Source organism: Lynx canadensis, chromosome A2, assembly GCF_007474595.2.
Source record: "Lynx canadensis isolate LIC74 chromosome A2, mLynCan4.pri.v2, whole genome shotgun sequence".
NCBI classification, from domain to species: Eukaryota; Metazoa; Chordata; class Mammalia; order Carnivora; family Felidae; genus Lynx; species Lynx canadensis.
Window position 1 is genome coordinate 76,036,616 of NC_044304.2, and position 14,389 is coordinate 76,051,004.

Consider the following 14,389-nt stretch of genomic DNA (forward strand, 5'->3'; position numbering starts at 1 on the left):
TTTCTTAAAACGTTAAATACAAATTTATCATATGACCCAAAATGCCACTCATAGGTAGATATCAAAAGAAACGAACAAATGTGTCCACACTGAGACCTGTACATGAACATTCACAGAAGCATTAATCAGCATAGCCAAAAAGTAACCCAAATGTCCGTGAAGTGATGAATAAACAAAATGTGGTCTATCCATATAGTTGAATGGTACATCCATACAATTAAATGAAATACTATTTGGTATTTTTTAAGCACTAATAATACATGCTACAACACGGAGGACCCTTCATCATGTTATGCTAAATTAAAGAACTTGATCACAAAAGGCTTCATGCTGCATGATTCCATTTACTTGAAATGTCCAGAAAGGCAAACCGATAAAGACAGAAAGCAGACCAATGGTTGTCTGGTACTGGGAATGGGAGCAAGGATTAACTATGGATTAGCAGGAAGGATCTTACAGGAATAACGGAAATGTTCTAAAACTGGATGGTGTTGATGGTTGCACGACTTGGGAAATCTATTCAAACTCATGAAATCGTATGCTTAAAACCAGTGCATTTGTGGTGTGTAAGGTATACCTCAATAAAGCTGTTCAGGTTAACCATCTCTAGGCTTGTATGTATCTGAGAAGTGATCATGACTGTGTATAAATAAGGCTTATGGTGAGTACAGCACCACATCACAGGCCGCTTCACCCCTCTGGCCTCCTGTGTCCTCAAGACCAATGGTTCTCCAAGTGTGTTCCCTGGAACAGCAGCATCAGCCTGTCTGGTTTGAAATGTGAATTCTTGGCCCACCCCAGATCTACGGAATCAGAAACTCCTGGGAGTAGAGACCGACACCTGTGCTTCGTTTAGCACGTGCCCTTAGCTTAGATCATTTAGCCAGATTCTGATGAACTAACGTGTGAGAAACACGGCACTCAGTTTGCACGCTGGCCTCTCTCCTCTCCCACCTGTAGGCATGGAAGTGATTATCTGTTGAGATCAAGAGAAAAAACTAGGCTCTTTTAATAATAGCAAAGATGCCTGGGTGGCTCAGTTGGTTAAGCTTCCAACTTCGGTTCGCGTCATGATCTCATGGCTCACGAGTTCGAGCCCCGCGTCGGGCTCTGTGCTGACAGCTCAGAGCCAGGAGCCTGCCTCAGATTCTGTGTCTCCCTCTCTCTCTGCCCCTCCCCCACTCATTCCCTCTCTCTCTGTCTCTCAAAAATAAATAAAACATAAAAAAATTTTTATAAATAATAATAGCAAAAATGCTTGATATAACCCAAATGTCTGCCAACAGGTAAATGAATAAATACATTTTGGTGTATATACTAATATTCATACCAATGAAATATTAATCCACAATAAAAAGGAGTAAACCACTGATGCAGGTAACTCACTCCACTGAGTGGAAGAAGCCAAATGAAAAACGTTTCGTTTATGGGAAACACTGAAGCAGGCAAAACTAATCTATAATGACAGGAAACCCACTGGCAATTGCCTGGGGCTGGGGTCAGGTGGGGATTTACAACAAAGGGGCCGAGGGAACTTTCAGGGCTGATGGAAACGGTCTATATTTTCATTGTGGTGGTGTTTACAGGGGTGCGTTCATTGGTCAGGACTCAAAGGTATATACTTACAATTGGCTATGTTTTATTGTGTATAAGTTCTATCTCAATTAAGTTGGTTTTAAAAAGGGGGAAAAATGTAAAAGGAACTGGGCCCGAGTCCTTTCTTGATTCTCTCTTTCTCTCTGGACACCTTGCCCGAAGGGGAGTGGAGCGTGCAGGGGGACATCTGGCTCTGCACCTGTCTCCACGTGGCAAATGCAGGGAACCCGGCCCCCAGACAGCTTTCTGGAGAAGGGCTGCTGGATGCCATCTCTCTCCCGCCCCACCAGTCGTGGGGTTAATGGCCGCCTGTCAGGCATCCGAGTATGTAGTCAGTTCCAGAACACATCCAGATGTCCATGGGGGGCAGCCCCCAAAACCTGGGAGACAGTCCCTTCTAACTTCTGTCTCTGGTGGGCAAGGCCACTTTGGGGGCTTTTCGGAAACCCTGGCTTGTTGGAGTCCCCAGCTTGGCACTTGCTGCCATCCCTCTTCTGTCTCTCTTATTTTTCTCTCCGGGACTTTTCATCTTCCTTAATCCCTCCTGATATCTCTCTTTGCTCTCCAGGGCTTAAACAGCATCCTGTTTTCTAACTTCCCCATGCAAATGGGACCTAATTGACATCGCAGGATTAACCCGTGAATTTAAATCCTGAGCTGTTTTATACCCTGTAACTTCCCCTCCCCCAGTGCACCCCATCTGGTCAATGCTACCAGCTCCAGGCAGATAGATTGTTTTTCCTCCCCCACTCCAACAAAACTAAGCCAAGTCTCTGGGGTTTTTTCCAAAATATATGTTGAATACATCCACATATATTTATTCACAGTCCCAACCATGTTGCTTGCCCCTTGTTAGAAGATGAAGACAAGTTAGGGGGTACAAACTTTATTTACCACTTCGTGCAGCAGTCTCCTTTTGGAGGACTGCAAAGTGGGGTAGGAGGCAAGAAGCTTTTATGGGACAACAAGTAAAGAACAAGGAAGAGACAAAGAAAAAACATCTCATCAGTGGGGGCCACCTAGTCAACCTTACTGGGGGTGAGAAGGCCCAGAGTTGACTTTGCTTTGGCGACTGACTCGTTGGATATACTGTTTCTGGTCAAGTGCAACATTTCCTGGGACACAGAAGTTATCTACCTAAGTTCTGGCTTGTTGACGTGGCCCCTGGGGCAGGAGAGTCACCATGTTGGTCCTAGAAGCTTATTTCAACACTCTTTTGCCCTCCTGCAAGCCAAACTCCACACAACCAGGCAGGATTGGCAAACTTTCTTTCAAGATGGCAAATATTTGAAGCTTTGCAGGCTACATGGTCTCTATTGCAACCACTCACTTCTGCTGCTGTAAAAGAAAAGCATCCACCAATTTAAGATCTAAGATGTGTAAGATTCTTAAACAAATGGTTGTGACTGTGTTCCAATAAAACTTTATTTCCAATAACTGGTGCGTTTTGTGCTGATCTCAGCCTACCCAAGGTGATGCTATCAGCTAGAAGTGCCAGGGGCAAGAGATAATCCATTTCGGGGAACTGAAATTAATCACCTGAAAGTAATTTAAGGAGTGTCTCTTTAAGAAGAAAGTAATTGCCTGAAAGTTTTTTAAGGAATGTGTCATCATGATGCTCAGTGGGGCCAGCTGCCAGGGGGTGGGAACCTGGGTGGAAGTTCCAAACAATATTATGTTGGAGAGCCTACTGTTGATTCTCCCAAGAGGCACCCCGGTCAGAGCCAATAATGTCTGGTGATCCAAGGGAACAAGAATAAACTTAGTAAGGAAAGAGATGATCTGTTTTGAAGAGGAGTTCCAGGTGGGGGGTGCCAAAAGGAGTCCTGTGTAAGTATCCCTAATTGTGATGCTGTGTCTGGAAGCCCAGCGGAAAGGGGTGGTAGTTAATGAAATCAATCTGCCAGTAGGAGTGTGTGTGTGTGTGTGTGTCTCCTGGGGAAAATCCCCCTCTGGATCGCCTCCACTGTTTGGTTTGGGAGCAGAGAATGCACTTGTTTGTCATAACCTTTGCTGCCAGACTGGGGAGTCCCCTCACTTGAGCCCAAGATGTTGAGGTATGAATTCCCTGATGACTCGGGGTTGCGTGGGCCCATTCTCCACGTTGATGGGAAGGGTCGGTACCCTGAGGAGCCTGGAACGGGCAGAGGGTAGAGGGAGGGAGTCTGCAATGTTGAAAATGGTACCTAACGTAAAGCAGTTAGTGTGTGTGGAAGCTGGAGTAGCAGTGGTAGGGACTCTGCTAATTACGTCCCTGTCTGGTCACCCCAGATCTGCGGTCTTGTATGAGGAACCTGTCCCCTAGCCATTGGCCCAACCAACCCATAAGGAATCTGTGAAAATGTGAAGCAATGAAAGCCCCTCTATTATAGCCTCCTTAAGGGCTTATAAGTTCTGCCAGATGGGCTGAGCTGGGAGTGCCCTTCTCCCCTGGAGAGATGCCTGAGGCCGGGCATAATGCCCTAGCTCTCCACCCAGCTGCATAGAGTACAATGGTGGTGGTGTTGTTGGTGAAGAACACCAATTCTTGCCCACCTCAGACCATTGGTCCCAAGGGCCTCCCCAAGTAGACAAAGGAGGAGGAAGCTGGGGTCACTGCTATCACTTCCTCAACCTCTCGTGCAAGGGGCTGAGCATGGGGGAAGCCACATTTTCCTATAATTTGGAAAGGCCTTTGACATTAGGTTTAGCCCTCTCTGAAGGTACCATTTCTATTTTACCAAAGAGGCATCTCTAACCCTGTTTATTACAGGAATTATAGGAATTATAACAGTAGGGGCCAGTTAGGGCCTTGGTTTCAATGAGAACCCAATAGGGTACCAAAAGCTGGTGCCCAAGGGGAATGTTTTGGGCTGGGGTTAGGTGCTTAGTCCAAAACACCATAGGAAGCCAGGTGGACTCCTGTTTGGTCCAGAGACCCCAGGAGGCATGGTCAGGTGAGGCCAAGAACTCAAGTCAGAATGAAGGGAGAACAGGGGAATTAAGCAGAGGGAGGTGGGGGGGGAGGGGCTTCCAAAGTGCCCCAGTGGAAGATGGCTGACTTGGATGGGCTTGCACATGTAGGGCAAACAATAAGCGAAACATGAAGGATGTGTTGCCTCCAGAACATGAGAAGACCAAGTATGGGTTGTACCTGAGTGTAGTGGATGGTATAATGGTGAATAATTGATGTTTGACCATTGGGGGAATTTCTCAGCCCTTGGAGGACCAGAAACTTGGCTGGTGAGGTGGGGCTTTGGATCTTGTGAGGGGCGGTCATCCAGCCGCATTGGTGGAGATGGTCTGTGAAGGTGTGCAAATATGGTCGGACCACTTCTTCCAAGGGACCCCCCCCCCCCAGCATAATGTCATCAGTGTAATGCCAAAAGCCATACTTTCCAATTGTAAGGTATTTAAATCCTGGTGGCAGAGGTTATAGGCAATGCAGGGTTGTCTAAATATCCCATTGGGAGCTGCATGTTTGCTGAGCCCCTTCCAAAGTGAAAGCAGCTGAGCCTGGATTCCTCCACGGCAAGAGCAGAGCAGAACATATTAGCTAGGTCAATGACCTCAAAGTACTCTCCTTGGGTTCATTGTATGTCCTCCATCAATTCCATAATATTAGGAATTGGAGCCACAATCAGGGGAACCTGAGCCTTTAAGTTTCAATAGTCAATAGTGAGGCACCATCACCAGTGGCTGGCTTAAGTATCTGCCAAATGGGGTATTTGATGACTCCTGTCTCCAACATATCATTAACGACAGACATTCGGTGCCTGTTTAAGTGAGTACCGGGGAGGGTTTTCCATCCTGACCTGAGGAGGAAGAGTCAACAGTGTCTGTTTGGTGAGTCCCACCAGGAAGGCCAAGAACTTGGGCTTGTTCCATGTGTAATGATGTCACATCAGTGCATCCATGCCTACACTAGGGTAAGAAAGAGCCAGGGGCCACCACCAGAAGAAGTGGTTTGAGATGAGTGGACCTAATAGTTACATCTAAATGGATTATACACCTTTGATTGTCTTACTGGCGATGCCCTGTAGGTAGAAGGGCTTCCCTTTGGGGAATTTTGAGGGATTGCCCTGAATGACAGTGACTTGGGCCCTGGTGTCTGAAAGGGCCAAAAAGAATGGTGCATTTTTATTGCCCCAGTGGACCACCAGAGTGGTATAAGGGTGATTGTCGCAGGATGTGAGACAAACCCAAGCCAGTTTCCTTGGGTAGGGCTTAGGTGACTTCCCCACTGGGGAAGGGGACAGAGGGAGTAGTGCGGACAGGCTGGGGGTGGGTCCAGGGGGCTGTGTAGCAAGAGGACAGAAGGGACAGTGGCTGGGAGAATGCTGGTTTTAGGACCTAGAGTTTAGAGACTAGCTATGCAGAGACGAAGTGGCCAGGATCCCTAAGCTTTCATAATTCCCCATTGTGGTTGGTCTGTGCATTCCCATAAGGGCAAAAACTAGGTTGGGAGAGAGTAGGGAACTCTTTCCATTGACGAAGACCCCCCTGGGGTGGGGGTGGGCCTGGAGTGGGCATGGAGTGCCTGGAGTGGGCATGGAGTGGGAGTCTGAAGTGTCTGGGTGTGCGGGTGGGGATCTCTTCCATGTCTAGCAACCATGTCCACACCTTCCAGTGCCTTTTGGATGGTTTCTAACATCCCAATAAAATGTAGTAGCATTGCCCTATAACTGGGAGGTATAGAAAGAATTCTCTGGACTTGGGGTCAGATGGAACCTCTCCAGGGTTGGAAATGAAGAGGAGGTCATTTGGGTCACTGGTCATGGAAACCACAGACCCATCGGAGCACGCCAATTTTTCATTGGAGATAGATCTCATCTAATGTATTCCACTGAATATGAGCCTTAGCAGGGGTCACAGAGATTGTAGGATGTGCACAGTCCCAGGCAATAAATACCCAGATAAGGAAAAGGAGGGCCCGGGTATGAGGGTATGAATATCGGAGGCTCTAGCAGACTTTGCCTTCCCTTCCCTCTCCTCCTTCTCCTCACTGGGACCCTCAATATCCTTTGGTGTCAGGGACCACCTCCTGAGGTAGGTTTCTTGGTTCTGGCCCACTCAGGGGAAAGTCGAGGGGTCTAGGATCTTTGATATCTTGGAGGAGAAAGAGCATATCACCTGGGTGGATCTTTGAGAAGTTTCTGGATTTTAGGGTCTTTAGAGATCCTGGCCAGTTAACCAGTAACACTTCTGGGTCTGGTCTAAAAACCCAAGGTAGACAACCAGCTCCCTACTCTCCTTCCTACTGCACAAAATCTTTAAGAAAGGTGTGAATTTCAGTTAAGGTATAGTTTTCAATCTCTGTTTCTATTTCTTGATTTTCTCCTGTTTAATTTTATGTGTTACTGGAAAAATATATGGATGATGTCACTGTGAGCCCTCCTCATAGGCAGCTTCTTCCCTTGCCAGGTTGTCCCAAGAGACCTCTCTGAGCCTGGGGTCTGCCTCGACTAGCATGATATGCACAGGGTCTTTGGGAGAAGCCCCTGGGCTTCTGGAGCTTAATGCCAGAGCCGTGGCATCTTGGTACACATGCAATGTGTAATTGCCCAGGGAGCCTTATGGGGTTTGCCATTTAGCAAGGAGCTGGTGTATCCCTCATAGTTCTCAGAAGACACTGGAACCAGATGCTTAGGACACTTTCATTTGCCCATTCATGTTTTAGCAATATCATGCCAAGGATTGACTGCAAGATCCCATCAGGTCAGGGTCAAGAGGCACAGCAGGAAGTTCAGCGGTGACAGCAGGAAGTTGAGGGATTTTTGGCCTCCGTATTTTCCCTCTGGTGGTGTCGCTGGCTTCCTGTTGCAAGGCTATTTCGCTCTTCTGGGGTAGGGCACATAGTCCAGGCACGACCCACGGATCTAGTAGTCTCCGACAGAGGTCTCCCAGCCGCCTCACCTGTGGGAAAATCCTCCCCTGGGCCTTTAGCCCAGAGCCTGTCTTTGTGTGGTGACAATAGCCTTGTGATCCAGGCCACCCTTCTTAGCCCTCCTCAAGGAACTAAGGACCCCCACATACAAAATGGTCAGTTAGGGCCTTTGTAATTAGTGGTCTAATCATCATGCTAGATCATGTGACCTTGATCCTGTGGCTCCAAACTATTAGGACAGCAGCGATATTTCTGCAACGGATACAGCTGGCGACACACAACAGAGTCAATGTGCCGAAGCACATAGCAGCATAACAGACCTCCAGAAAGCAGAGTTTCCTTCCCAGAGTTCCCCACCTGGGTTAGCCAGTTAGCTTGGCAGTTGCAGCTAAGGAGCACTTCCCTTAGTTCCTTGCAAGGGTAGTTACGCATTCCTGCTGACCACGCCTATTGTCTTGGGTCAGTCTCGGCCAATCCATAGTGATGCTCTGGCTAGAAACGCCTGGGACGCTCGCCTGGGCATATGATGAGCCCCTACAGGCATTTCCACCAGAGCCAATCTTGTGGATGGACTGGCCCTTGCGGTTTTTATTAGGACCGCAAGATGCGTCTCCACAACAGCCATCATGGAACTTTGGAAAGACCAGGCTTATCGCTCACAAGTCCTGGAGAGTACACAGCTTATCCAGGGCCACACAGGGAGATCAAGGGGGGAGAGAGAGAGCATAGACCTGGGGTTTTGCTTTTCCTGGGGCTGAGGTTGGCGTACCTAGGGTTTCAAGGGGTCACTACTGGTAAATTGAAAACCTAAAAATAGGAATGAAATCTCAAGAAAGGAAAAGCAAGTGGCCAGATGGTCTGGTATCTAAACCAGCCAGAGCTCTCTAAGAAAGCAACTTCACGGGCACGAGGGCTGGCTCTCTATCTGGCACTGTGTTTACTTGGGATGGATGTCTTTGGAGTGGAGATCCCAGCGATGGATTGAAAACTTCATGTCTGGCATTTGCGTTACAATCAAAAAGCCAGTCGTCAGGTGCTTACACCACAGGGTGACTGGCCCCAATTTGCTAACTTCTGTACGCCTTTAAAAGATGATCCAAATTTCCTGCCATAGCCCCTCCCTCCTTCCCTTCCCCTGTGCTCCGGCCACACTGGCCCCCTGTCTTTTCCTCCGCCTACCTTTTCTCTGGGCCTTCCTGCCCCAGAGCCTTTGTATTTGCTGTTCCCTTTGTCTGGAAGCTCTTCCTCCAGATCTCTGGACGTTTTGCTCTCATTCTGTGAGCTGCAGCAGAAAAGAGTGCCTTCTCTCCATTCTACACTGGTAAATGCTAATGCCACATCTCTGATGCACGAACCACCACTTGTTTTGTGTTTTTAATAGCATGACCGCACTCCAAAATCATGCGTGTATTGATTAAGTTACTTGCTGAGTGTCTGCAGTCCCCAGATAGAGTCCTAGGAGGGCAGAGACTCCTGTATCCTCTCATTCATTCACAAATACTTACTCAGTGCCTAGGGTGTAGCAGATGATGCTCTAGGCTCAAAGTGGATAATAAACATTGAGTGAATTGAGGAAAGAATGTGTGACTGCTACCATTTCCAGAGTCTTCCTGGAGGCCTCACGGGGGTAGGCATGCGGCCATCTACCCACACACTTCAGCATTTCCAAAGCAATGCCTTTATGTCGCCATCACCCTGATGATGGACATCCGAGCTCTCTGTTGACTTTGGAACATGTGCCTGCATCTGACCGCCAGAGCCCCTTGTGAAGATACATGACCACCACGCAGACTGGGACTTTCATATTCCCACTCGGGCTCGGGAAGCCCCAGGAGGCCATGAGCGCCTGCTCGACTCTGGCCATGCGAGGACTGGAAAGTCTCTGGCCGTGGGAACACTGGTCCTCTGCTAACCTGGGAACTTCTCTCTTCCAGATGATTACGATTTTCCTTCCTCCTCCTCCCAGACAGCAGAGCTCGTGGCTTCGGGTACTGCTTTGCACTCTGTGGTGTCACTGATGAAAGCGACAAACCTCCTTCCCCGGATCACCAGGGCAAACCTAGATGTCCCTCCCGTGGCGGCATCACTCACTCCTCACCACACCTGATTGTGGCTTTCCCTTCGGCCCCATTCTTCTCTGGCTAAAAGAAAAAAAAAAAAGGTAATAATCCCCTAAATGTAAAGATGTAGTTTTATAGACTATCACTGGATACTTTGTACAAGGAAAGAGGCATGGGGCCACTTTTCACAGGAACGTGGTGATCCCATGTATTTTCAGAATAAGGCACTGCAGCCTTATTGAGGATAAGTGAGGATACAGAGATATCAAAATAATCGATGCTGGGGACACCCGGATGGCTCAGTAGGTTAAGCTTCCATCTTTGGCTCAGGTTGTGATCTCATGGTCCATGGGTTTGAGCTGTCCCCTCTCTCTCTCCCCCTTCCCTACTCGTGCCCCCCCTCATAAATTAAAAAATAAAAAATAACAATAATGCAAATCAAAGTAGCAGCAGCTAGCATCTTGATGCTTTCAGTGGACACCTGCCTAGGGAGGAGGGACGGGGGTTGGGGGGTGATATGGGCTGAGAGTATGGGGTCTTCAGCTGGGACGGGATGTAGGGTTTGAGGTCTCTCTCACGGCTTCCTCATCTGCATGTCTCTGTAAACACACAAGGGCTGAATCCTGTCACTGAGGTTACCTTAGCAGTCCCATTTTATTTGCGATGAGCCACGGGATGGGGATGCTCATGGGGCAGGTGCATCCAGGCACCAGTGAGAAGACCCCACTCATCCCCAGAGCTGCGGGGAAATGCCAAAGCAGGAGGGGGGCTACCGCAGCCTCTGCTTTCCTTTCTGGCCATGTCCAGAAATGGAGAAGTGGGGCAGGAAGCGGTGTTATGGGTCTGAACACAATTGAAAATGCCCAGTGCAAAATCAGAAATAAAAGAAAATGCTTGACCTGTTATGGACTGAATTATGTCTCCCCCAAATTCTGATGCTGAAGCCCAACCCCCAATACGATTGTTTTTGGAGGCAGACGTTTAGAGAGGTAATTAAGATTAAACGTGGTCATGAGGGTGGTGCCCTGATCCACTAGGATTGGTGCCCTTACTAGAAGAAACAGACGGCAGAGAGCTTCCTTCCCACCTCCACCCCATGTGAGGACACAGAGAGAAGGGGGGAAGCCAGGAAGAAGGATCCCACCAGGAACCAATCTGACTGGCCCCTTGATCTGGGACTTCCAGAGCTGTGAGGAAATAAATTTCTGTTGTTTAAGCCACCCAGTCTGTGCCATTTTCCCATGGCAGACTGAGCTAAGAGATAACCCTTCGCAAATTACTTCATATTCTTTCACACTTTGCCACCCAAACACAAACGATCTTTGTGGTGGTTTCCTACTCTATACGCGTTTTCAGCATTTAATCCTCTTGAGTTAGTAAGAATGTGTTGGGTTAAAATGAGGACAGAGAAGAAAAGAACTAACCCACCTTCAGTGCCTATTAAATGCCAGGTACTCTACGCAGCAAGACATATACATCACTCCCACTTAATGTTTACCTTGGTCCTGTGAGGCAGCACTGCTTTTCTTTCCAGAGATCTCTCAGCTGGAGGAGAGATCTAGCGTGTGAACTCAAGTATGGCTGACTCCAAAATACAAGCTCCTCCCCCCCTCCTTAAATTTTTTTCTCCTTGCACCTAAACTACATAAAATAAAATTCCAATGTTTAAAGTAGGAGGAGAATAGGGCTAGGGACGGAGGTGTGTCCAGTTGTAAACGACCAGTGTTTAAAAATGAAGAGAAATCCTGTTTTTAAAGGTCAATCCAAAGGCTCTAAGAGAGAGAGAGAGAGTCCCAGTTGCCTGGGTACCTGGGTGTGGGGCTGTCCACCCAGGTGTGGACCCACATCTCCCTCCTTTCAGGTCTGAGCATAGAGGGCACACTTCAGGACGGCCAGTTCTGAAGAAGAATCCAGCTCTCCTGGTTGTGAGGCTGCCTAATGCTCTGGAAAACAGAACCACAGCTTCCTTGACTTGCCCCACACTTGTAAGTGCTCCATAGAGTCCCTTAAACAGTGTTGGAACTCAGAGGTTGTCAGTGGCATGTCATGATTATTATTTGCCATGGAGATGGGAAGGACACAATAGGAAATGAATATGAACTTCCTGCCTAACTGCTTACCAGCTCCACTCTGGAGACCAAGTTCACAGGCAGACACCGGCTTTGGGATCTCAGCCCTCTACTTTGCTCAGCCAAGCTTAATCTTACCTCTATCTTAAGTGAGCAAGAGGAGGAAGAAAGGGCACATTGGGAGGTCTGGATTTGCTGTTCTGCATCTAGTTACTCTGCATAAGAATGGATCCTGCCCTCAAGCAATTTTTGTATCGGTGGGAGCATGGCCAGTGTCCAGTGAGACAATGTCCAGTGGATAGACAGACAGAGACAGAAACAGACTTCACTGTGGGCTGAAGCAGAGGAGTTCCAGAAGAGGACCTTGAAAGATGAATGGAATTTGGAAAGGATGAGGATGGGAAGAGGAAGGGGTAGTCAGAACGCTGGCCCCCAAAGATGCCCACGTCCTAATCCCTGGAACTATGTTATGTTACGTGGTCAGGAGGACTTGGCAAATGTGATTAAGTTGAGGATCTTGAGATGGGGAGATAATCTTGGATTTTCGAGTGGGCCAAATATAATCACAGCATCCCTTGTGGAGAAACGGGAACTCTCTTTCACTGTTGGTGAGAATGCAAATTGGTGCAGCCACTCTGGAAAACAGTGTGGAGGTTCCTCAAAAAATTAAAAATAGACCTACCCTATGACCCAGCAATAGCACTGCTAGGAATTTACCCAAGGGATACAGGAGTGCTGATGCATAGGGGCCCTTGTACCCCAATGTTTATAGCAGCACTCTCAACAATAGCCAAATTATGGAAAGAGCCTAAATGTCCATCCACTGATGAATGGATAAAGAAATTGTGGTTTATATACACAATGGAGTACTACGTGGCAATGAGAAAGAACAAAATATGGCCCTTTGTAGCAACATGGATGGAACTGGAGAGTGTGATGCTAAGTGAAATAAGCCATACAGAGAAAGACAGATACCATATGGTTTCACTCTTATGTGGATCTTGAGAAACTTAACAGAAACCCATGGGGGAGGGGAAGGAACAAAAAAAAGGTTAGAGTGGAAGAGAGCCAAAGCATAAGAGACTCTTAAAAACTGAGAACAAACTGAGGGTTGATGGGGGGTGGGAGGGAGGGGAGGGTGGGTGATGGGTATTGAGGAGGGCACCTTTTAGGATGAGCACTGGGTGTTGTATGGAAACCAGTTTGACAATAAACTTCATATATTGAAAAAAAATTAAAAAAAATAATCACAGCATCCTTGCAGGAGGGAGGCAGGAGGGTCAGATGAGGAGTAGATGTGCCAACAGAAGCAAGAGATTTGAGTGAAATGAGCAAGGGGGCACAAAATGTGGGTAGCCTCTCAATGCTGAAAATGACAAGGACATGGAGTCTCCAGAGTCTCCAGAAGGCGCCTGGCTGGCTAAATACTTGGACATTAGCCTGACGACTCTGACCCTGAACTTCCGAACTCCTAACTGTAAGATGATCCATTTGTGTTCTTTTAAGCCACCAAATTTATGGTAATTTGCTATGGCAGCGATAGGAAACAAATATAGGGGGCCATTCAACTTGGAAAAATAGTCAGATTGACAAACCCGAAAGGCAGTGATGTGTGAGTGATGATAAAACCCCGCTCCCAATACTGGGGTTACAGAGAAGGATGAAGTAAGATAGATGCTAAGGTGTGTGAGTTTGCCAAGGCACTGAGTACCACCAACCGAGCAGCTTACACAACAGAAATTTATCGTCTCATGGCTCTAGGAACTAGAAGTCCAAGGTCAAGGTATTGGCAGGCCCAAGCTTTTTTCCGAATGTGTTCCGGGCCTCTCTCCCGGCTTCTCATGGGCCCTTGGCTTGCTGCAACATAACTCCGGTCTTCATGAGGTGTTCCCCCTGGGTGCACCCCTCTGTATGTCCCAATCTCTCCTTTTTATAAGGACACCAGTCACACTGTTTCAGGGCCCCACCCTGAATTTAAGCCTCGCCAACGCCAACACCTCCTAAAGCTTCCACCACATTCTAGCCGGATGACACTTAACGAAAGGAATGCAAGGGAGTCCCTGCCTTCAAGGACTTGACATGTGCACCTTGGCTTATAGTACCTTGAAGTGGCATCAAACTCCACATGGTCTCAGGTTTGAGACTAGAGAGTTCCTAGGTCATCCAAGTGATGACAAATCTTGTGCCAGGACAAGGTGAACAATCATGCTGGAAGACAGAAAGGGAATCGAGATTCGGGGAAGGGTGCCAACCAGCGCTGGGGGCCCTTGCCGCGGTGCAACGCTTAGCCCCTTCCAAGAGCTTGGAGTTTTCTGCCAATGTTGTTCCAAACCATATGGTCATTCCTTCTGCCGTTTACTGACTTCACTCTGAACTGATTATTGAACATGACCCCTTGGCTCTTATCGCCAACAGTGCCTTCTGAAAGTGGAAATTCAGAGCACTCGGGAAGAGCTGCCGTAAAAAGACAGAATTGGACTCCAGGGAGTGTTGAGCTCAAACACACTGAGTGATACAGGATGCCATGGGCGTGAGGGAGAAGTTTCTCGCTGTGGCCAGGACAGAGCAGGAAAAATAACCAAAGAATCAGCGCAGATGGGAAAACAAGTAGGAGAGGCTTCGAGAGCCACGGATAAGCAGGTAAGTGGAAAATGAGAAAGGGACGCATTTGCCCTGAGAAAGGGACTCAGCCTGCCTGCCCTGCCCCACTTGGGATGTGAAGCAAGGCTGGCCAGTCGTCCAAAGCTTCTTGAGCCTGTGATCTCACGGGGCTCGTTCCGCCTTCATGGAGTGCCGTC